A 25,133-nucleotide genomic window follows, 5' to 3' on the forward strand; every position below is an offset into this window, starting at 1 on the left:
TCGAGAGCCCGCTTGATAACTTTACGGTGGATGACCTCGAGTTGATCATCCTCGTGTTTGCGTAGGTGCAAGTAGGGAGTCGAGTAGAGTATTCTACTCGTTACGAAAGCATGGGCAAGCCGCATTGCATCCCTGCTTCGTAATCCGCCCCGCTTGTTGGAGACCCGGCGGACCATACGGCCCACCTGGTCTCCCACCGTGCGAAGTTTGGCTATTGTGGTGTCGGCCTTGCGTTGGTGGTGTATGAAAAGGCCAAGGACGCGGATCTCCTTGGCCTCACGGATCGGTCCCGAGGGAAGACTGATATGGAGCTGAGTTGTGTCCTGAGGGGAGGGACGTACGTGCACAAATTCTGACTTAGCCGGGGCACACTGGAGTCCGCAGTAGGTTGCGTAGTCGTCGACTACAGTCGCTGCTGCTTGCAGGCATGACTCCATGTGACCCAGGTTACCTTGCGTGGCCCAGATCGTGATATCATCCGCGTAAAGAGCGTGATGTATCCCTGGTAAAGAAGCCAATTTGGGGGGAAGATGAAGCATGGCTATATTAAATAGGAGAGGAGATAGGACCGCGCCTTGAGGAGTTCCCCTCGAGCCGATGACGTAAGGCCCATGTTCCTCATCTTGTATGCGTATGTAGGCTCGACGGTCTGTAAGAAACTGTCTAACATAATTGAATGTTTTATAACCACAGTTGGTCTGACTGAGGTGGTCAAGGATTACCTCATGCTTCACGTTGTCGAATGCTCCTTTAAGATCCAAGGCCAGGACTACCTTGTCATTGTGGGGGCATTCAACAGGATCTAATATGTCATGGTGGAGCTGTAGAAGTATATCCTGGGCTGACTTCTGAGGGCGGAATCCAAACATGGTGTCCGCAAAAGTGTGCTGTGTTTCTGCGAATGCGGCATGGATGCGCTGTCACCCGGTTGTTGTCGCGGCTCGCAAACGCTACTACGCTATCCGGTGGTGTATGCTTCGACGATTCTCGTACGCAAGAAGCAAGAAAAGGCAGTACTGCTTACTTTGCTGGCAAGTGGCTGTCTTGTAATGCACGAAGAGCAGAAAAACCGCCGACGCCAGCGGCGTTGGTGGGTTCGTTTTGCTCTGCAAGACCGCAACAAGCTCGGTCATGCCAACAGCAAGCTCGGTCACCTCTTTCACGAAATACGGAGGCGGAGTAGGCACAGAGTAGGTTAAGCTCCCGTTGGTTTCAACATTCAGTTACGTGCACTGCGGCATAACAAGTGAGTAGGGCTTGGCCGCCATTTTTCGAAATTCCTTGACTAGCGCTCCTATTGGTCCGCGGTGACCGATTCGGCGGCAGACGCCGCAAAAATCGTTCCGAGAGCGATCGGCGCGGAAAGGGCCCTTTCGGCGGATCTCGCCGCCGCCGAACCGGATTCGGAGCACTTTCGGCGGCCGGAATGCTCAGTGTGAACGCAGCCTTAGGCGCGGCTTTCTTCTCTGTCTCCTTTCTGTCATTTCCGTCAAAGAACATCTCCCATGCTGTTCCCATGTGTGGGGTAGCAAATCGCACTTATCAAACTGGTTCATCATCATTCCTTTTCTTCTCTTTTATTTATTCTTTCTTATTGTAGCTTTCTTGAAGGTTTGAGCTATAGATGATATATTGGCCACAAAAAGTTGTCTGTTATGTCTTTGTGACAGCACAAAACACCAAAAATTGTGACATTAGGACAAAGTATAACGGTGCCACCTCCGCGACATTGTCTAGAGATGAGCAGCCATAAAGAACAATGTAACTCCTAATCACTTCGTTGCTTGCATTGCATTTTTGTTTTATTAACCTGCAATTCTTACCTCGATGTCTTCAGTTAGTATACGTAGAACTGCGATAGCAATTATATGCACACTTTCGCTAGCGTCTCGCCGTCGCTGTCATGTTATATATATATATATATATATATATATATATATATATATATATATATATATATATATATATATATATATATATATATACATTAGCGAAATCTCACAGACAAGAACGCCAAGAAATGTAAAGGGAAGTTATCAGACCAATTGTTTTGTGAATGTGGAGAAAGAAAAGTGGTTGAAAAAATGACTTGCCGTGGGCAGGAACCGAACCTGCGACCTTCTAAAAATGCGTTCGATGCTCTACCACTGAGCTACCACGGCGGCTATCCTCCCAGCCTCTTTATTGGGTATATGTGTGAATTGAAATGTGGTAGTGCCAGTCAGCGCCATCAGTAGCAATGGCGGCGAGTGTGGCACACTCTTCTTGAGCCTGTGTGGTGTCACGTAGCACGTGAACCTATTACGAGCTGGCAGCTGACCAATAGTCCCTCGTATACAACCTAAGGCACCAAGTTTGCCAGTACAAAACCCTCGTTAATGAATAAGAAAAAGAAGTGTATACTTGAGGGCTCGTCGTTTTTCCGTGTCTTGGCACTATAATAATGAAATCTAACACAAAATAATGCCAATGAAAGTATAGGGAAGTTTATAACACTGAATCGTAAAGTAAATATGAAGAAAGAAAAGTGGGTTAAAATATAACTTGCCGTGGGCAGGAAGCGCACCTGCGACCTTCGAATAGCGCGTTAATAAATAAGTATGTATATATATATATATATATATATATATATATATATATATATATATATATATATATATATATATATATATATATATATATATATATATATATATATATATATATATATATATATATATATATATGCAGATGAAGCGACAGAGCAAACGAAAAACGATGCTTTATTGCCAACGTTACGGCCGGTCCCCGGCCGTAACGTTGGCAATAGAGCATCGTAACGTTGGCAATAAAGCATCGACCAGCCTTCTTCGGAGGATGTAAGTGAAATTCACTTACATCCTCCGAAGAAGGCTGGTCCACCAGCCGAAACTGTTAGGATTGAATAAATATTTTATTGTTTTGTTTCCTATACTGCACTATTCTCGAAGTTTATAACTATATATATATATATATATATATATATATATATATATATATATATATGCACAACGAATATATTCTTGCTTTCGCGAAGCGTCAGCATATGAAGTGAGCTCTAGTTATCTTAGTTCTTATAGTTGTAGTTAGAGTTGCCGCTGTTTTTGTATGCAGGGAGTGGTATATGTGTTCTTGTGACAGTGTGTACTTCCGAGGCTCATATCTAAGTTGAGAAAGAAGCCTAGAACACAAAGGCCACGGGTTGAATACCACAGTTAGTATGGGATAAGCGCCCGCCGATCACACAGTTATAGAGTTTCCCAAAAAAACTAGAGGGCACTCTGGCGCTGCGATCGTTCAGCGACCATGCGAACGATGGGTAGTACGCACATTTGCCTAGTCTTCGTACTTGCGGGTGGCGAACCGTACTTGCGGCTTCGTTTATTGCTGTGTTTCGATTTTGTTGTGAAAGATGGATTCAACCCTTTTAAACATTGCGACCCAATTTGAAAAGGTAATTAAAAAGTAGGGTGGCGAAGCGCAATCGCTGAACATTTGCCCATTTTTGTTTCATGAGAAAACAGCTTCAAGCCACACGAACACACGCGGAGTCAAAAGCATGCCAGAAGTACAAAGTATAGACAAATGTGTGTACTACCCATCATTCCCGTGCTCGGTGAAGTGCTGTGTACTGCAGCTCCCATAGACACTAGCGCCAGAGTTCCCTCTAGTAAGTATTGTGAGAAACTCTATGCACACAGCTACTCCGTGCTCACATATCGAGTACTCAGTGGTAAGAGCTTGCACGGTGGTCATAATTTTTGTTCGATTTTTTTTTCTCGCAATGTGACAGCACATCATATAGAAAGAGGCATTCAAAAAAAAAGAAAAAAGTATGTGACCGTGGTCTTTGATTTGAACGTCTGGTGGTAGCGGTGCTCTAACGTCGGCGTTCATATATGGCCTGGTGCATTGGTTAACGTGATGTCTCGTGGCAATGCCGAGGTAGATCTCAGAGACCATGCAAAGAGACGCGCGTGGTTGTGATAAGCTCCACCAAGGTCGCACCGATCCCAACGGCGCATAATAAATTCACCTGCTAATTAAACACTTTGATTCCATTACTAATAATAAATTATTACAACAACCAATCGTTTATTTGTTCTGCGGTGTACTTGCTGTCCAGTATAACATATATCGGAACACAAATTTCTTTTCCGGTCTTTTTGTACTATGTGAGCACTTCTAATGTGAGTACTGACTGCCGTAGAATTCGTTCCTTTTTCATTGTTTGGCATATCTTACGAATGTCGTAGGTTCGAGAATATTATTTCATGTATTTTTTTTCTTTGCGATTTGCAGTGCTATTCAATACTTCGAGCTTGTATTGTGTTACTGTGGTGTCTATTTTTGCTCCAATCTTGCATAAGTGAACTATAGAAGGCGGGCAGTACGCAACGAAATAAATAAAAAAATATTTATTTTTACTTTTTACTTGATTCAGAACGTCAGTTTATGTGAGTTTTATTGTTTAAAATACTTTCTTTAGAATATTTGGTATGAGCTTGACCAAAAGTGCATGAAAACAAAATTATCTAGTGGCTCCTGCCACTGCGCCTAGACATCAACAACTTTAGCGAGAACAAGCTAAAAATACCCGGGATATACTTTTTCATTTATTTCATTTTTCTTGTTTTCGGTCGATAAAGGGTGAAAGGCTGACAGCAAGACAGCAAGACTTCTATATCTTGACCTGGACGAGAAAGAAATAATGAAACTGCGAATAAGCGAGAGGCAACCGATCTGAGGCGACTGATCATTTAGAAGCATTAGGCACTACCATCGTCTCTATGAGCTCTACTTGACTTAAATGACCGGATAAAGTGGAAGCAACTTTTTTTCCTCTTTTGTTACATATATATTTTGCAGTACTTGTTATAGTACACTCATCTGATGTTTTAACGTTAGCCGAAGCAGTCGAGGCACCCTTTGACATCTGAGAGTCACAATCGAGAGAAAACGATGATGCATGGATGCTCTCTCTGTAGAGAAAATAACAGAACTGCGAACGTAAGGATACTATAGTGGTGGCGCTTTATGACTAAATAAAAATAAAATAAAGGCATGCGTTAGAGGACTTGTGGCACTCGTTGAGAAACTTTTGAAATTCTTGGGGGAAGTAGTGCGCTTATTGATGGCCGGTGTTTCGCGCTTCTTATATCTTTCGTTGCTCTATAGATGTTTATTGGGCTTTACCAGATGAAGTTGGCGTCTCTTATTTTATTATTTTGCCGTTCGTTCTCGATAAAACATGGGAATAGACATATTTTACGCATATTTCATCGTATATACACATTAGCAGGCTTCAGCCTGTCTAAACGTACAGAGCACTCAACGAAGTTATCGATTCCAGCCTAGCCCACCATATGCAAGAAATTGTTTTTGTAGGTCTAAACTGGAGCGACATAGTGACGAAGTAGTTGGAAATAGAAGCTGGCGCCAACAGCAGTCTTTTTGTGTCTCTTGTTTTCTTGTTCTTTTTTTTTAGTTTACCGCCCAGTTCTTTTCCCCGGCACTCGTACACTTTTTGTGCATTTTATCTTCTTTTTGTGAACCACTCTATTGACCACATGTCTTTTCTCATCAGGTTGGTTGTGTTCTGCTCACATTTTTGTTTACGTTCACTGTACGTTTGACACAGCACACTCTGTTGGTTGGTGATCTATATTGTAAAAAGTATTTAGCCCCATCTTCTGCCTTATACACACCTGTATACATGGCAGACAAGCGCAGATATGGCGAGTTTAGAGCAAGAGTCTAAAACTCGCCTCAACTAGCCGGCCTCAGTACATAATTTAGTCACGAGAGGGCAGGGACAAGAGAATGAGAGGGAGGGGGCATGAGCAAATATTCACCTAAAGCTGCCTTTCTCAATACTGATCTTCAAGATGGCTGAAATAAAGACGCCTATAGTGAAATAAAGAGATTTTGTTGCGTGGGTATCCTTCAAAATATGATGACCACATGGGTAGCCTCACGGAAAAAGAACAACATTTGGGACCTGTTGAGTGTCTGCAGCTCACCTCAACAAAGTGTTAGGGTAGAGTGGGGTAAAATGAGACATGGGGCAAAGCGACATTTTTACTTTACCGGTCTCTGTACGTAATACAACTACTTTCTTAGAGATGAGTGGCGGGTCTTGTCACCCTTTTGATGTGCCAAAGTGTTCGCGCTGGAAACATTATGGTGCTGGTGTCAGTGTGTTCGTGACGTGTCAAAAAGCGGCCAAATACTGCTCGACCAAACTTTCAGATACGTGCATATAATAAAATGAAATCAGTCTATATTTCAGAAATGTATAAATAAAAACATGGCTGTGGAGAAGGGGCTGCTCAGTAGCGGCTTGATGAAGCTCTCTTCTCCCGTACACATCTGTAGAGCAGAATACACGGGGCACAAATAGCACGTACATAAAAGAAAGTAGATGAAACAATTGAGAAAAACACGGTGTACCACAAAAGTGGACAATTATACAAGTGCACTTGTATAATTGCTTGTAAAGAACTCGTGCGTCAGCACAGCAACGAAAATACTCATTGTGTTACTCTAAACTACAAGCCCCGCCAAGGGGGTCTAGTGGATAAGGTACTCGGCTGCTGACCCACAGATCGCGGGATCGAATCATTGCTGCGGTGGCTGCATTTTCGATGAAGGCGGAAACGCTGTAGGCCCGTGTGCTCAGATTTGGGTGCCCGTTAGAGAACCTCAAGTAGTCGAAGTTCCCGAAGCCCTCCACTACGGCGTCTCTCATTATCATATGGTGGTCTTGAGACGTTAAACCCCACATATCAATCAATTATTTTAAACTATAAGCTACATAACACCGAAAATTTAGTTTTTTTGGTGCCTGGGAACAAAGCAAAATTTTTTTTTTATTCTGGCGTGTGAGAGGGGCAAAACACGACAAAAAACATCTAGTTACCTTAAAGAGATTCTTCTCAATTGAGAAAAAAAAAACGTACACTCGTTAGAAGTCGTATTTGTTGTTTAGGAGGATTCGGAAATAAGAGAGACAATCACAGAGAGCTTCCTGCGAGCAAAACGACATGAGAAAGCAGTGAATGCTCCTTCAGGACATGACTTCCTCCATTTGCGCTGCATCGAGGTTTTTCGTGTTACCGAAGATGCTCTCAAAAGATGCATAAAAATAGCGGAATCTCGAAGTCAAGTCTTTCAAAAACACGTCTCGGGATTGAGTTTTTACGGCGTTTCTACAATACCCCAATCGAGAAAAAAACAAGTGCTAAAAATCTGTATCTAACACAGTTTTCAGCCTGAGCATTTATCTCTCAAAACGGCAAAAAGAGGTAAAAAAGATACGTAAAAACATATCTCGCCTCCAGTTGTTGAATAACCCAATCAGGTGCAAGTGTTCAACAAAAAACAACATTAGCACAAACAAAGCCTCGCGGAGTTCGGTCTGCAAGGAGATTCGGAGAAACAGAACACCGTGTTCTATTAGATTAAATGCGCAGAATCCAAGGACGGGGCTCCTTAAGACAGCGTAAGGGCCCACAGAGCGAATTTTAAGTCTTTTTGTAACGAAAAACTACATGAAGGATTTTTTTTAACACTGTCTTATTTTGTCCCACGCAGCGTCTCGTTCTGCCCTGAAGGTTGGGGCATGATGAGACATCTGGAGCGTGTTTTATTTATTTTTAAAATGTGAACTGTGGCAACTTGGCAGTGATTATGTAGCACGTATTTTGTAGCTGAAGCAAGGTTTCTGCATTGATGCCTAATTCTGATAAGTGAAATATAAATAGATATTCACTGTTTAAAATTTTTTGTCGCATTTTACCCCACTCTACCTTATCAATCGCAAAAGGTGCGTAAACAAAGCGGGTTACACTATTCATCAAAGTCACGAACGTCTAATTTCCCATGAATCCACGGGCCACTTGAAGAATGCCTGCGGGCCGCATGTGTGAGACAACTGCTCAGAAGGCTCCTTTATTTTCAAAGTTTCTTTCACGTAATAAGGTCTGTTTAAGCTGATTTCTCATTCATGAGCTCGATCAAATGAGCTGAAAGAAACCGCTCGAAAAAAGCGTCATTTTTTCCCTGTAGTCTTGCAGCCAAATATTGGCTGCTCGTCGCCCCAGCTATTCAATAATTGGCTGCCCTCCGGCGCTCATGTTTAGCCCCCCTCCTGACGACGGGTGAAGCAGCCTTCATTGTAAAACCATCACCGCTTGCTATAAAGAAAAAAAAATCACAGCATATCCACGGAGTGAATGATTATGAGTGGAGCGAAGCGTCCGACCATTCGTCCATGCTCCCGTCCGTGCACCCGTCCGTCTGTTCGTCCATGCGTTCGTCCATCCGTCCGTCCGTGTGACGTCTTTGCATCCGTATGTATGTATGTATGTATGTATGTATGTATGTATGTATGTATGTATGTATGTATGTATGTATGTATGTGTGTATATGTGTATGTATGTATGTATGTATGTATGTATGTATGTATGTATGTATGTATGCACGTATGTATGTATGTGTATGTATGTATGTATGTATGTATGTATGTATGTATGTATGTATGTATTTATAAATGTATGTATGTATGTATGTATGCATGCACGTATGTATGTATGTATTTATAAATGTATGTATGTATGTATGTATGTATGCACGTATGTATGTATGTATGTATGTATGTATGTGTGTGTGTATATGTGTATGTATGTATGTATGTGTGTGTGTATATGTGTATGTATGTATGAAGGTATGTACGTATGTATGTATGTATGTATGTATGTATGTATGTATGTATGTATGTATGTAAGTATGTATGTATGTATGTATGTATGTATGTATGTATGTATGTATGTAGTGATATCTCTTCCAGTCTGTCTGCCTGGCGACAAGCACTTGTCCCCACGGCCCTCCACGCCCACCGCTCCGCTTCGTCCATGCCCCACCAACGATCCGACACGCACGGTGACGATCCAGGAGACTGAGAGAACCACTCGTTCCCCGCGAACCCAGCCAGCGACGACGTGAGCCGCTGCGTCCCTCCACACCTGCCGGTTCTCTTCGTTCATGTCCCACCAATTATTCGACTGGTACGACGACGACCCAGAAGGCTGATATTCTTTCCCAAAGTAAGCAAAATTTATTTTCTAGTGCTGCAGTGTTTCGAACCCACTTCTCCTCGCTCCGAAGTCCGTGGCGCTAGGCGACCCTGCCAACAAGCGCACTCTCTACAGCACACTAACGGGGAGCTATTCATGTACATCCTTTACCGTTGGCAGTACTCGGAATTCGGTGGCACTTCAGCATGTTCTCGTTATCACCAGCAAGATGTCGCTTAGAGAACGTTTTAAAGATCGTCACCACATGCATTGCGATGGGCGTGCGCCTCCTACCCATACAACCAGTACATTGCCCTATTGCCCTACAGGGTGTGGTCAGCCGTGTGCGTGCGCTGATCTCGCGATTGAGATGGTTTGTACGTCTCGCACATTCATGAAACTGCCTGCATTGAAGTTACCGTGCTCAAGAAGGCCACTTCACTCGCTGCAGTGGCCGCTGCAGTGGCCGCGTTTGGCAAGGAGCGCGCTGCTCAAGCACAAGCAATTAACAACTGTGACACTTGTTACTTCGTGCTCGTTATTAGTGTCCCTGTGCGTTCATGCGTCCTTTAGATTTGAGCAGTGCGATTTGAGCTGTGAGAGTTGTTAGTTCGCACTTGTTTTGCGTGTTATTTTGGTCCGTCCGTTGTGTTGTAGCGGAATAGCAGGAAGGCAAAAAGCTTTCTTTAAAGGACGAAGACAGAGAGTCAAGACTTCTTTTCAGTACAAACTCATCACGACGACTCGTTTATTTAACGGTATGTACACCACACTCGTAGAGAGGGAAGGGAAAAGTAAAAAACAAACATGCAGAGAAACACAAGCGTACATATAGTAAAAAAGAGTTTTTTCTGCACCCCGCACGTGCCACGTTTTCCAGCGACTCGGGTAGCTAACAGAGTCAGTCCCTGCGGCTTTAAGCCTTTCTTCCACGGTAGTCGTGTAGCTCGTAAAGGCGCACCGACGTTGAGGACGCGCTCCCCTTTTTCTGGAGCGCAGCTGCTGCCCGGAAATGCGTGTTCTCCAAGTTGCCCCTTTTGTGCCTTTTCGCTGATGGTCGTTCACGGGTCGTTCAATTAGTGCCTCAGAAGCAATGGTTTTGTTTCCATTTTGCGACAAACACAACAACGTCCCCCAGATGAGTGAACTCTTGAGCTCATTGTACGCCGACTTCTAGGGGATAAGGCATCTTCAAGAGTCGCTTAACTTCTGTTCCCCCGCTTAGCTGCAATCTGCAGGCCAGCACTGTGCCGTCTCCACCTTTAAAAGTTTCTTAGATTCTGGCCAGGTCTTCCACATTAGTCGTTTTAGAAGATCTTCTTTTAAAAGAACCAAATCGTATATCTTTAGGTCACTCGTTCTCGTTGGGTGGGACAAATGTGCTGATCTAAGCTACAACAAGTACTCTTTCCGCCGCCGCTTCAAGAATCCTTCAGAGATCGCTAGGTGGCGTCGAGGAGCGCGGACGTGAAAACGTCGGCTCCCGCTTTTCTAAATGTTTTCGGTCGTTTCTATGCTTCAAGATCACTTGGCTTTGTGCTTATTCGAACAAGCAAGCTCTGCGGTTTCAGTGGAGACGCCATTTTTGGCGGTGAGTGAACTCTTATACATATTTTTGGACTTTATTGTTGCGACGTGGCGAGCGTCACCGCTAACCCTAACCACACCTAGGGTTAGCGAGGAGTACGGCCGTTACACGTAGCCAAGGGCTCGGCCAGACGCGGCAGCTACTGGATCAACCTCCGTACGTCGCAGCCGACAACCAGGCACTGAAAGTGCCTTCCACCATAACCGTGGAGGTAATGGAAGTAAGCGCGGAGATCTTCGACGGACCAGGATGGGCCACCGCCATGGGACGCCGAAGACAGACGACTCCGCCGAACGAGAAGCTGGCCGCTGGGACGGTCGAGCACAGCAACCAGCCGAAGCACCCCAGGGGCTTTAAAAAAAGTCAATCGGCACTACACCGTACGGTATCCGCTTCCAGGCTACCCCGCCTACCCAAAGACCAGATCAGGGTAATTATGAGACCCAGAGGTGGATTGGACGTAGCCCGAGTCAACCTCGTTCTGCTGGCGAGAGCCGTCATCATGGCCGCCCAGATCACCGACGAACAAGCACGGGAGGACACGATCTGCCCCAACAATATGCAAAACATCATTGTTATTTCTACGCCGTACCAAAATAATGCCACATCATACGTGAACGTGCAGAAACTGCACACAAACCAAGGCTCGTTCGAAGTTGCCGCATACGTGGCCGCACCCGATAATACATGCAAGGGCGTCATCAAGAACGTTGACCTCTCCCTTGACGATGCAATGCTCAAACGCCTGATTGTGCACGACCGAAATCCCACTGCCATCGAGGCAAGACGCATTAAAAAGACCAAAGTCGTCGCAATCCTCTTTGACGGGTTGCGCGTTCCGAGCACAGTGATATGCGGAACCGCCATGGTTCCCTGCTCGCTCTACAAGCGACAAGTCGATGTTTGCAGAACGTGCGGAGGAGTCGGCCACCGCGCCGATGTTTGCCGGCACACAAACGCAACGAGCAAGAAATGTCACAACTGCGGTGAAACGCTACAAGAAGACGGCGTGCATCACTGCGAGCCGAAATGCAAGCTTTGCGATGGCAATCACCCCACCGGAGATCGCGAATGCAAAAGACGCTTCCACATTCCATACATAGTGAGAAGGAGAAGAAGACGCAAAAAGCAAGAGTGGCAAGCACAACAACGTCAAGACGCACCAACATCTGTTACGTTTAAGGAACCCTGCCACAACCAGGTGCCGGGACGGGAGAACGCCTCGAGCGTCCATCACCGTTCTCCATCCAGGGGGAGATCCCGATCCAGAGGGCGTTCCCGATCCAGAAGGCGCTTTCGATCCAGAGGCCGTTCTCGTTCCGGAGGGCGCCCCTCGACCCTGTCGGGATCCGACAACCGCCTGGCATCTCGGGAGTGCTCCAGATCCCGATCGAGAACGAGGCCAACAGCCACGCAGCAGCAGCAGCAGCCGAACAATGGCTCCTGGGCCAGCAGGGTTGCAGGTGAATCACGAAGCACAAGTAGCCAGCCCAAAGGTAAGGCACAGCCAGAGCATGCTCCCGATTCTCGTATTGTAGCGCTTGAACAAGAAAACAGAGCCCTCAAGAAGGAGCTTGAACAGCTCCGGGCCTCAATAGCTAGAATAGAGAGCTGCCACGGAATTAATCTGTCGAGCTCACCGGCACCACCGGCAACACGCTCACAACAAACGATCTATAAAAAACACAAACGCAAAGCCGTAGACAGCGACAGCGACACGACGGAGGAGATTGAGATGGTCTCGATAGAAAAAGAAGCCCTACTGAAAAATGTCAAGTCCGTGACAACTAAGCTCAACGACAAAATTGATACGTTGGCGAACACGCTTGCCAAGTTTATGGAAACCTTTAAGACTTACACTGACAAAGCTGACCAGAGGCTCGTGAGCCTAAAGAAGATGGCAGCCAACCCACCTGGGGCAGGTGCTCCTCAGAGCCTAAGCGCGGACAAACCAGCGGTTGCGGCAAGCGTGCCGAGCATACCTTCTAGAGCTAAAGTCCGACCAGTCAATGCACGCAATCTCGCGGAAATAACGAGCCGCGACGCACACAAGCTACCAAGCCAAAATGGCTGCTGACCGTAACGAGATTAAGATCTGGCAGTGGAACTGTAACTCACTTCAGAAAAGCAAAGCAGCACTAACACAACTATTGCTAGCCTGTAAAAAAAAGCCGCATATAATATTGCTACAGGAATGCGGAGAAAGCAAAACTGCTAAAAGCATTGGCATACAGGGGTACAGGGTAGCCAGGCCGACCCTGCACCCCGAGCAGAACAAGACGCGAGGAGTGGCTACCTTCATCCGGAAGGACATAATGTTCGCCGAAAGGGACGCCCCCGTATACAAAAAAGGCCTGGAAACGGTCCTGGTGGAAATCTTACCACACAGGGCTGTTAAAAGAAGCATCTTCGTGCTCAATGTTTACAGTTCTCCATCAGATAAGAAAAGAGATTTCAACAGACTGCTTACCTCGGCGGTAAAAATGGCGGGTGACAATCCGCTCATAGTAGCGGGCGATTTTAACGCCAGGAGTACCGAGTGGGGATACTTAAAAAGCGAAGGCAAACGCACCAAGCTAGCAGAAAGCGCGAATGCGCTGGACCTGCAGCTGATAAACAACCTTGCCCTCCTTTCAAGAAGAGTTAATTCGGTACAGCGGGACACGATGCCGGACTTAACCTTTACCAAGAACGTCAGAGCTACCTGGGATAACCTCGCCGAAGAGCTAGGTAGCGACCACTGCATCCTAGAAATTACCATTGAGAACGAGGCGAAAGCGCCAAGAAAATTCAAAATCACAGACTGGGACCAGTTCCGTAAAATACGGGAGCAGAAAGGCAATACAGAACTATCATATGAAGCTCTCTTAAATGAATTAAAAATGGCAGCAAATGAGGCCACCAAAGAAGTCGAGACTGATGAATACATCCAGGCAATGTACTCTCACCTGGCCAGTTTGCTGCAGAAAAGGCATGACCTAAAAGAAGCGTGGCGTAAAAACAAGCTCAACAGACACTTACGCACAAAAATCGCGGACCTTGGCCGCGAAATCGAATCTCACGCCAAGACAATCTGCGCCCAGCAGTGGAACAACACATGTGACGAAGCAGATGGCAAAATGAGGAAGGGAAGCAAATGGGGGCTGCTGAAACACCTTATGGTGGACAGCGACAAACCCACCAGAGGCGGCACCCAGCTGCAAATTGAACGATTGGGGCACAAGCACGCCCAGGATAGTGGTGGATCCCAAGCTCTCCTCAAAACGCTAGGCCAAAAATATCTCCCACTGGAAAGCAAATCAGTAGCCTGGGAAAACAAAAATTCCTTATATGAAGGTCGACCGCAAGAAAAGCTAGACGAACCATTCAGCGAAGCTGAAATACGGTACGCTCTACAACAACTCAATGGCAGATCGGCGCCAGGGCCAGATGGAATCGACAATAAACTGCTACGAAATCTAGACGATAAAGCAATCGTAATCATTACTAAGAAGATAACTGAGGCATGGAAAACGGGTACCGTGACTAAAGAATGGCGTAGTGCCAAGGTTTCGCTCATCCCGAAACCTGGAAAACCACTGAGCATCGATAACTTAAGGCCCACATCACTCACATCTTGCGTTGGAAAAGTAGCTGAGCATGCAATACTCAACCGTATCACAGACCACATTGAAAGCAATGGGCTCTTTCGACACAACATTATTGGCTTCCGCAGGGCACTGTCCACACAGGACGCCATGTTGATGTTAAGAGAACACATATGTTACGGCCTCCTCCACACGCCCAAAGCCATATTAGCCCTGGACCTCGCCAAGGCTTTTGACACCGTTAAACATGAACACATACTGGGTGAAATATCACACATGAACCTAGGCGAGAAATTCTACAACTACATTAAAGGCTTTTTGGCGAACCGAACCGCCACCATACGCATAGGAGAGCAATGCGGCGAACCCGAACGACTCGGAAATATCAGCACCCCACAAGGGTCAGTGCTCTCGCCATTGATCTTTAATGTGGCGATGCACAGGTTGTCGGAGAAGCTCGCTCAAATCCCATCTGTGCACCATGCCATATACGCGGATGATATTACCATATGGGTCCCATGTGCCCACTCATATGGTGCCTTGGAAGGAATCCTTCAACAAGCACTGACTACAACTGAAGAATTTCTTAAGCCAACTGGACTCGCACTGTCCCCCACTAAATCTACTCTAAGGCTCTTTCACCCTCGACGGAATTCAGGCAAAGAGGAGCCGCAAGTATTGCTCAAAGCTGAGAATAACCAAACGATACCGCAAGTATATACGGTCAAAGTACTAGGGCTAACGTTAAGCGCCAAGGAGGGCCACAACAAAGAAGCACTCAAGCGCCTTGAAAAAAGCACGAACAATTTTTCAAGAGGCATTGCTAGAATCGTCAACAAGAGAGCAGGCCTCCTAGAAGACAACATCATGAAGGCGTATCACGCCTTTCTCGTAAGTCACGTAGCATACGGGTTCCCGTTTCTGAAACTTACGAAGGCTGAAATCAAAAAGGTCGACTCCATGCTCCGCAAGGGACTGAAAACGGCACTCGGCTTGCCCAATAGCACGAGCAACGAGAAACTCGAGCAACTTGGTCTGCACAACACAGCCGAAGAAATTTTCGAGGCTCAGAGAGTGGCACAGATCACACGCCTGTCGTTGACGCAGGCAGGCCATCTCATCCTACGAGACGCAGGCATTTGCCCAATTTTTCAACCAGAGAAAAGAACACAGCTTGGGAATGACGTGAGGAAACACATTAGGGTTGAGCCAATCCCCCGCAACGTTCACCCTACGTTCAACAAAGGGCGAAGGAAGGACAGAGCGAGGGCGCTCATAAACAAGGCAAAAAAACACAACACGCACGCGCTATTCGTAGATGCCGCCCGCTACTATGGCAGGGAGGCGTTTGCCATAGCGGTCGTTGATATAGACGGAAACCTCATAAACGCGGCAACCGTCCAAACAAGCCATGTCCACGAAGCAGAGGAAATGGCGATCGCGCTAGCCTTGCAAAGCTGCCAAGCCTACTCCACAGTATACACAGACTCTAAGACGGCGGCACGAACGTTCGCGGCTGGCCTAGTAGCTAGAAGCACAGGAAAACTCACCGTCAACGCAATAAGAGAGTACGAGAGCAAAGAAACCCTTGTTAAGGAAGAGAAAGCTCAAATCTACGTATCCTGGTTCCCAGCCCACATGGGACAGTTAACGGGACTCGACCACTGCAATCCCAACGAAGAGGCCAACCGCCTGGCGCGTGAGCTCACACGCCGCGCCGCGGACAACGACCCCTCGATGAGTGAGCGGTACGAGAATTTCTGCAGCCAAGACAAAGCAGTCACATACCACGAGATCACTTCACATTACAGGGGACAAAGACGTGCCTTCCCAGCACCGCACCCAAAACTTAACAAAGCACAAGCTCTAACTCTCAGAAGATTGCAAACACGTACGTACATAAGACCATCCACCTTACACAGAGTCGACCCCGACACACCGCCCACATGCTCCCTTTGCAACCATCCCTATTGCAATTTTGAACACATGCTCTGGCTGTGCCCTACCCATAGCGCAGCACAACTGAATACCCAAGAGGCTTGGCAGGAAGCTCTCAAGAGCAATCAATACAAGTTGCAACTACAGGCGGTCCAGAGGGCCCGGGACATCGCTACAAGCCTTCGGCTGCCAGCGCCATCCTGGGCGGATCCTCCAGGCTGAAATAAGGGTCAGAATGGCCCTTTCTCAGCCTCCTCAGGATATGTTTAAATAAAGTCAATCTCTCTCTCTCTCAAGAATCCTTCAGCCACGGCCAATCGGTACGTCCAGCGTCGTGAGAGATGCGTGTCACTACCTGGAGTTTCGGCTGGCAGGTAATCTGGAGGAAGGTTTGTCAGCTTTCTTCCGACGAGGAAATGTGCCGGCGACAGTGGCTCTGGCTCTTGAGCATCATCGTAGGTGAAAGTCAATGAGCGGGAGTTTATCACAGCTTCCACTTCGTGCAACACAGTTGTGAGTTCTTCAAAGCTTAAACTGCTCTGACCTAACATTTTGCGCAACGCTACATTCACTGATCGGACCAACCGCTCCCAGAATCCGCCCCACCAAGCTGCCCTTTCAATAATAAACTTCCACCTGATATGCTTTCCGGCGTAGTACGACTGCATTTGCTGTGATTTTACCAGTGCGAACATTGCTCTCAGATCGTTAGCTGCTCTCTTGAACGTTAGAGCGTTGTTTGAATAAACAGTCGAGCAGATTCACCTGCGATCCACGAAGCGCTTGAATGCCAGGAGAAGGGCGGTGGTTGACATGTCGCTGAGTAGTTCAAGATAGATGTATGGCACGTGTCACAGTGCAAGTGAAAATAGCAATGTACCACTTTTGGACACCACGCGACTGTTGACAAATCAGACGTCCAGTGAAATCAATGCCGACAGTGTCGAACGCAATTTCCATTGTTACTCTGTCAGCTGGAAGGGGTGTTACTGATTCTGTAACTAAAGGGCAACTTTGTTTTCGACAGACGAGGCACTGCTTGATGACCTTCTTTATACCTGGCGCCCTCGGATTATTCAGTACGACTCTCGCAGTTGTGCCAAGGTATCACGCACCCCGGAGTGCTGCATTCTCACGTGCTTTTTCCTTATGAGCAGAAGCGTGAAGGGATCAGTGCTAGGAAGAATGATCGGATGTTTAGTTTCTTTGGGGTTTCCGGTGAACTGCAAGCGTCCACCAACTCGCATGAGACCCTCCCCGTCAAGGTAAGGGCTCAGTGGCAAAACAAGAGAGCCTTTGTGCAGCGGTATTTGTGCTTTCGTGTTGGAAATGTCGTCACTGAATGACTCTACTTGAATTGCCACCAACCAGCACTTCTCAGCATCGATCACCTCTTCAGCTCGCAGTGGTCCACCTTATCTTTCGTCCCCGTGGCAGCAGTTGTTAACAAAGCGGCGGATCCATGCATTTACGTGCACGACTCTGCTGAATGTGCTGAACTCCCCTACTTTTAGTACTGCCTCGAGCAGCGATGATACTATTATCATCACCGTCATTTTTCGCTCTTCCAAGTGGCATTCTCCTGCCCCTGAGCTAAGCTCGCTGGTTGTTGGCCAATGCTTCTCATTCTTCTGAAGTCAATGGGGTCCTGTCCACCACAATTCACTTTCCAACAAGGCTGATGGCAGGATACCAATCAGCGGAGTTGTCCACTCCGGGGCAGTGCCGACAATTCAGTGTCGACAAGCCGTCGTAGCCACCCCCGCTAGTACACGAAGTGCTCACTAGATGTCACTGCAGCTCTCACTCCAACCACTACCTCGTTCACGCGGCAGCGATTCGAAAGTGGTAGCTGCGAGTTCATGAACGAAGTGCTCCACCGAAACCCGGCCTTCATCTGGGGCATACCCAATAGGGTTCAAGCCAGTATTGCACCTCGCAACAGAGTGCAATTCTGGCATGAACCCCGCAACGAACTATTTGCAATGATTCTCCAGCTGGGCCAACCGCGTGCGTTCTTCACGCTTTCTGCCACGGAAGTACACTGGGAAACGCTCCTCGAAGTTGTATGTAGAACGGCTGGCAGTGAGATTTTCAGTTTACCGTTGCACCTCCGAAGCTTCAGCCCCTCATCATCATTCACGCCGTGTATATGCTGTGATTTCTTCATTCTTCTCGATATTATCAATCACTCCCAATTTCCGCCACCTTACCTGTAGGGTAGCCAAATAAGCCATAGCTTGGTTAACTTACCTGTCATCGTTCTTTGTTTTTGTCTTGTATTTCCTTGCGAAATTGTAATTTCATGGGCGTAGTCACCCTTGCGTGGTCTGGGAGGGTCATTTAGACGAGGCCACTGGCAGGGGCTTTTGCCCACATTTCCTCCAAGGTTGCATCGATCTATGATCTCTTCTGACTGTCCATAAATGATTCTCTAATGCTCCCTCATGAATCGGGTGATGGGATATAACGCTCTGCCGAGCCAAGTGTTGCTGTAACATCTACGTGTAGCATGGGAGTGTCCCTTAATAAACTGAAAAGGAGACACCGTGGAAGGTGATGCTAATAGAGTTTTGTTGTACCTGCTATATTTTGTGTTATTTTGTGTCTATAATAATAACCCTCTCCTATTTGAACGGCGACTCCGTTTAACGAGAGATACCTCAGCCCCCCCCCCCCCCCCTTTTTTTTACACTGCCAGCGTTGTCACATTTCTCCGGCAGTTGGTTTCTCCATCAACTCCTTTAATTAGCTGTCATAGTTTGGTCATGCTTTCAATTACCCAGCAACGTGGTTGTTTTATTTAAATATAATTAGTGGCTGACATCAGTGAGTTCTGCTTCTCAAAAGAAAACAACACAACCTTTTGCGATGAAACATTTCCGTGCTGCGATTAGACTTATCTACCTGAAGAGTCTTTTTTTCTGCTTTCTTCTCACTAATTGACACTGCAAATATTTGCTATGCTTTCGCCCCTGGAAGAATGGTTAGCTGGTGTAAAAGACTAGACTCATGTCTAATAACAATGCGGGCTGTTTGCGTAGAGAGCGCAGTCAAGTTACCTTGGATCTATTCTGAATACGACAGGAGTGCAATTAAACTTACGTCGCTATAGGCAACGTGACAGAATATTTCACCCTAATTGACGAACAGGCCAGCTACGTCATTAGTTTTCCCCAAACATTTTTCAGAGCACAAAAAAGCGCGTGCGAAAAACTCGCAAAGCAAGTCGAGCTTTCTGTGCATGTTATGTCGCCGTTCACATTCAGTTTACCACATCGTTGCATGCCCACTCCCACAATTGACAGCCAAGAATATTTACCAGCGCTTTCACTTTCATCACTTCCTTCTCAAAGCACACCCGGCGCTCATTGTCTAACTTAGCTCTAAATGAGGCATTTGTGTCTTTCTATCAGTAACAATACACAGAAGCTGTTTGGTAGCTTGCTGGACACACCGCGAAAGTCATCGACTGACACACACCAGAGCTACCACGAGCATTGAACGTTAAAGAAGCAACAGCGAATTGAAATGATGGAGCAGTGTGTACATGACTGACAAAATCAAGCAGATAGATAGAAAGGCTCAAATAGATACAAAAGTCATCCGTTTCACAGGAAGCAAACTACCCGGAAGCAAATACACCTAGGGGAGAGGTGTATTGAAAAAAGAAAAGCAAGAAAAAACACTGGCAAAAGTTTTTATGGGGGTCATTTCAGAAAGCACACGCCTTCGGGTTCGGGGAGACTCGAACCACGGATCCCAAAGTGGTGCCCATTTGTTGGCATACGTGCCATTTATTTTATTAGAAAGTGAATGGCCCGCGCGGATGCTATGGTGGCACTGTATCCCCCACCATCATTTCCGCAGGTACGTGGACGTATTGTGAAGAGTTTAGGTTCGTTTTCAAAAAAAAAAAAATCTTTCCCTTTTCTCTTTCTAAATGCGAAGCATCTCTTAGCAAACTAAACTTCGGCGACATTGAGCGTGTCTATATCTATCTATCTATCTATCTATCTATCTATCTATCTATCTATCTATCAAGCCGCCTACGACTTTTAGCTCTCCTGGCCAGTCCGATAATGCTATCAATACAAAAATTGGTATGACATAACATGACTGTATGACGAGCATAAGTGACTAGTCATAACATGAAAATCAAGATATGCATGTCATGAATGTCATGACTTACATGTCATAATCTTGCTGATCTTGCGGTGGTTTCGCTCATATGACATGTTGGAGAACTGGTATTGATTCATTGATTTGTGGGGTTTAACGTCCCAAAACCACCATTTGATTATGAGAGACGCCGTAGTGGAGGGCTCCGGAAATTTCGACCACCTGGGGTTCTTTAACGTGCACCCAAATCTGAGTACACAGGCCTACAACATTTCCGCCTCCATCGGAAATGCAGCCGCCGCAGCCGGGAATCGAACCCGCGACCTGCGGGTCAGCAGCCGAGTACCTTAGCCACTAGACCACCGCGGCGGGGCAGGAAAACTGGTATGGTCTGACAAGACTGCATGGCAAACATAAGCTACAGCCCCTAACGTGAGAATTATGACATGCATGTCATGTAACAACAAGACTACATTCCACACTCGTGACCCACTCGCGGCCGTTTCACTATAGTTTAGCATAGCCCAAATTTCGTTTTACGGGACGGGAATAGATGACAAAGGTATGTGACTGGTGCAAACAATGATAATGATCAGGTGCGTGCCATGTAACAACATGACTACATGCCACACACATGATGCGCTCGCGGCCGGTTCACTAGCTTTACATATACCAAGTTTAGGATTACGGGACGTGAATGGATGACGAAGGTATGTGACTTGTGCAAAACATTATAATAGTGAGATGCATGTCATGTAACAACATGACTACATCCAACGCTTATGATTTGCTCGTAGCCGTTTCGCTTGCTTGACATGTAACGAATTCAATATTACGTGACGGTGGTGGTGGTGGTGGTGGTAAAAAACATTTATTTCAGAAAAAGTTTACTAGAGAGTGCCGACGTGGCCCATCGGCGTGCTAGAGTGGCAAGACCCTATTCCGGGACGCCAGTGGAGCTGGAAGCTGCCCTTGCGCGCTCCACCAAGGAGCGTTGTGCAGCCAAGGTAGAGCAGCCGAGCAGGTGCACCTCCCAAGCCTCTCTAGTTGGGATAGGAAAAGGGGATGAGAAAGGGACGGGATTAACTGGGAACGATGCTACGACGTGATATGTGTCGGCGAGCACATGACAGGTCGAGCAGGTGCCATTGATTTCCGGCAAAAAGTGCCTGGCGACCGCCGGACTGATAAAGGTGTTCGTCTGCAGGCGGCGTAGCAGTCGTTCGTCCGCTTTCTCCAAACCGCGTGCGGGGTCCGGGTAGAGGCGGCGCGAAGCCCGGTAATAAGCCAAAATTTCGCGAAAGCGCGTCAGGTTGGTATTGCCAGATTCCGTCTCGGGACATGGAGGGGCAACGGCCCGGACAGGAGAAGCGCGGGCAGCGGCATTTGCCGCCTCGTTGCCGGGCAGGCCCGAGTGGCCTGGGGTCCACACTATACGAATGGGATGAGGGTTAAAGCGCCAAGAGGCTGCCTGTAGTAGGCTAGCCGCCAGCGGAGCAATAGAACCCTGAAGGTACTGAGAACAGGCCGAGCGCGAGTCCGTCAGGATGGTGCGTGAGGCAGGGTGAGAGGCGGCCAAAGCTATGGCAACCTCTTCAGCGTGCGTTACTGTGTCTGCTCGAAAGGAGAGGCCATCTACGTGTTTGCCCTCTGTAATCACGGCAGCCGTGAAGTGACCCGAGGGGGAGAGACCCGAGACGTCCACGTAGAAAACACCAGGACGATCAGAGTGTCGCGTATGAAGGGCCGCGGCGCGTGCTAGTCTACGGCCAGGATGGAGGTCGGGGTTCATATTACGGGGTAGAGGTTCCACCCATAGCTTTTGAGGCCAGAGCTCTGGTACCGGCTCCAGAGGGTCTTGGTCAGATATCGGGTTAAGGCCAAGTCTGTGTAGAAGACGGCGCCCTGAAGGCGTCTGCGACAGTCGATTGATTTGGTTAACGCGATTAGCTTCGCGCATCTCTGCAAAGGTGTTGTGTACCCCCAGAGCCGTGAATCGGCTGTTGGAAGTTGCAATAGGTAAGTCCAGAGCGCGTTTGTATACTGAACGAAGAAGGACGTCCAGCTGGTGCTCATGTCTACGACGCAGGCGAAGGTAAGGCAAGGCGTAGAGGACGCGACTGGTCACAAACGCGTGGGCCAATCGGAGGGACTGAGACCCGCGGAGGCCGCCGCGCTTGGTAGACACTCGCCGTATCATGCGGCTCACCTGTTCGCTGGTGCGTCTGAGGCCTGCTATTGTGCCCTTTGGATCCAAGGACGATGTGAGGTGAAGGCCAAGAACCCGAATATTTTGCACTGACTGGACGGGCCCGGACGGAAGAAAAATTTGAGGCGGCGGTAGCAGAGAGACTGAAAGAAGAGCCGATTTAGCTGGAGAGCACTCCAGGCCGCATGAACCTGCGTAGGTGTCCACCAGAAGGGCAGCCTTTTGCAGGCGTTCTTCGATTTGCGCTAAGGAGCCGGTGCTGGTCCAGATTGTGATATCGTCCGCATATAGTGCGTGTTGTATTCCCTCGACCTCGCTTAGAAGAGAGGGGAGGTTCATCATCGCCAGGTTAAAAAGCAGAGGAGACAGGACTGCCCCTTGAGGTGTACCCCGCGTGCCTAATAAGTAAGGGCCGTGTTCGGTAGAATTAAGGCGAATGAAGGCGGTGCGATGTGATAGAAACGTGCGAATGTAGTTGAAAGTCTTCTGCCCGCCGTTTGTGGTAGACAGGTTAGTGAGTATAGTGCTGTGTTTGACGTTGTCGAACGCCCCGCGGAGATCGAGAGCGAGCACGGCTTTATGGTTATGGCGCATAGTAGTCAGCTCTATGATATCGTGTTGAAGCTGGAGCAGGACGTCCTGCGCCGACAGATGTGGGCGAAAGCCAAACATCGTGTCGGCAAAGGTCCTCCTGGCCTCCAAGTAGGCGGAAAGGCGTTCGCGAACCATGGTTTCCATGAGTTTGCCTGCGCAAGACGTACGTGAGATGGGTCTCAGTGCCTCAATACTAATGGACTTTGCCGATTTGGGAATGAATGTCACGACCGATGTGGTCCATTCCGTTGGAAGCGGAGAACCGTCCCATATCGAATTTATAAGGTGGAGTAGCGAGAGGTGTGCTTGGTCGGGAAGATTTGCCAGGAGCGATACTGTGATTCCGTCGCGTCCAGGGGCCGTGCCCCGTCGCATTTTCGTGAGTGCAAATCGTAAATCAGAAAGTGTGTATGGGGCGTCGAGGTCGGTGTTCGGGGCGCCGGAATACGTATATGCTGGGCCTGCGGGATCAATTGTGCGGCAGATGTAGCGGTCACAAAGTTCTCGCGCGAGTTCATCCGTAGTGCCCTGAAAGGCATGCAGAACATGGTGGAGCTGGCGTTGCGTTTCTCCCCTGGTGGTGGAGGGATCGAGAAGGCTTCTAAAGAGTCGCCACGCACTCTTAGAGCTCATCTGCTTTGCAGCATTCGAACAGGTGTCTGCCCAGTTAGCATCGGAAAGTTGTGCGGAGTATGCGGCCGCCTCTGCAGTGAGCGCCTCAATGCGAGCGCGAAGTTTCCGATTAAGTTTGTTGCGTTTCCAGCGCCTTATGAGCCCGCGGCGAGCGTGCCAAAGATGTAGGAGGTGTGGATCGATTGCAGGAGTCAAATTAGAGGTTGCAAGGATGCGAGTGTTCGCTTGTTTCATATGAAGAGCGTATGATGCCCACGCTGCATATTCGGTCGAGGAGAGGCCGGCGGGGAATGGTTGCATTCTGAACCGAGTCCAATCGGTGAGACGGGCTTGGCCCCAGTGTTGGCGCATTTTCTGCCGCGGTGTGAACGAAATGCGGAGTAAAAAGTGATCGCTGCCTAGGGTTTCGCCTAAATTCTCCCATGTAGCATCGCGGATGTGACGGGTGAGGGAGAGGTCGGGGCATGTGTCTCGCGTGACTGAGTTGCCGGAACGTGTGGGTTGTGCCGGATCGGTAAGAAGCGTCAGGCTCAGCGAGGAAATGAGCTCCTTGAGCTCTCTGCCCCGGGCCTTCTCGTAGTGGTAAGCCCAGTGAGGGCTGGGGGCATTAAAGTCCCCGGCAATCACCAGTGGTTGTCGGGCCGCTATACGCAGCGCCCGGTGGAAGAGATGCGCAAACGAAGCCCTTGCAAGGCGAGGGGGACAGTACACGTTTAGTATATGTATTGATGGTTGGCCCCTCCGCTGAGACAGCACTGATATCATGCAGTAGTCGTAAGGAAGATCCAGATCGAGGTCAATCTGTACCGCCGTGTAAGCTTTATGCACGAGGAGGCATGTGGTGGTGCCGCCTACATAGGAGCAGTATCCAGAAAGGGATGGAGCAGGGCCAGATTCTTGGAGCGCCAAGACGGCCGGCTGAGAGCCAAGTGAGCTGAGGAAAAGGGAAAGATGTGAACGCTTTCGCCTGTTCCCGAAGCCTCCAGGGTTCCACTGTATGATCTCGAATTTAGACGCAATGTTTGAACGGGACGTACGATTGGTAGCCATCGTGACTGTCTTAGGTTTTATATTTGGTCCTCCATGTCCCGCTCGGATTCCTAAGAGGCAGGGAGGGGCACGGAGGCCGGATTGTCCGACGGCGGGGTGGTGGTAGCCACCTTACGACGATGCCGTGGAGCTGTACTCTCACTGCTCACCGAGCAGGAGCGGGAACGTGAGGCCTTGGGTTGAAACTGGGTGATTGCCCAGGCTTGACTAGCCTGGGTAACCTCTACTACTATGCGTTGGACCAAGAAGCTGGTGAGGAGGTGATTAATCGAAGCTTCGACGCGCGTGAGGCGTTCCCCTACGCGCGGGGTGCGCTC

This window comes from Rhipicephalus microplus, chromosome 5 (genome assembly GCF_043290135.1).
Source record: "Rhipicephalus microplus isolate Deutch F79 chromosome 5, USDA_Rmic, whole genome shotgun sequence".
In the NCBI taxonomy this organism is placed as follows: Eukaryota; Metazoa; Arthropoda; class Arachnida; order Ixodida; family Ixodidae; genus Rhipicephalus; species Rhipicephalus microplus.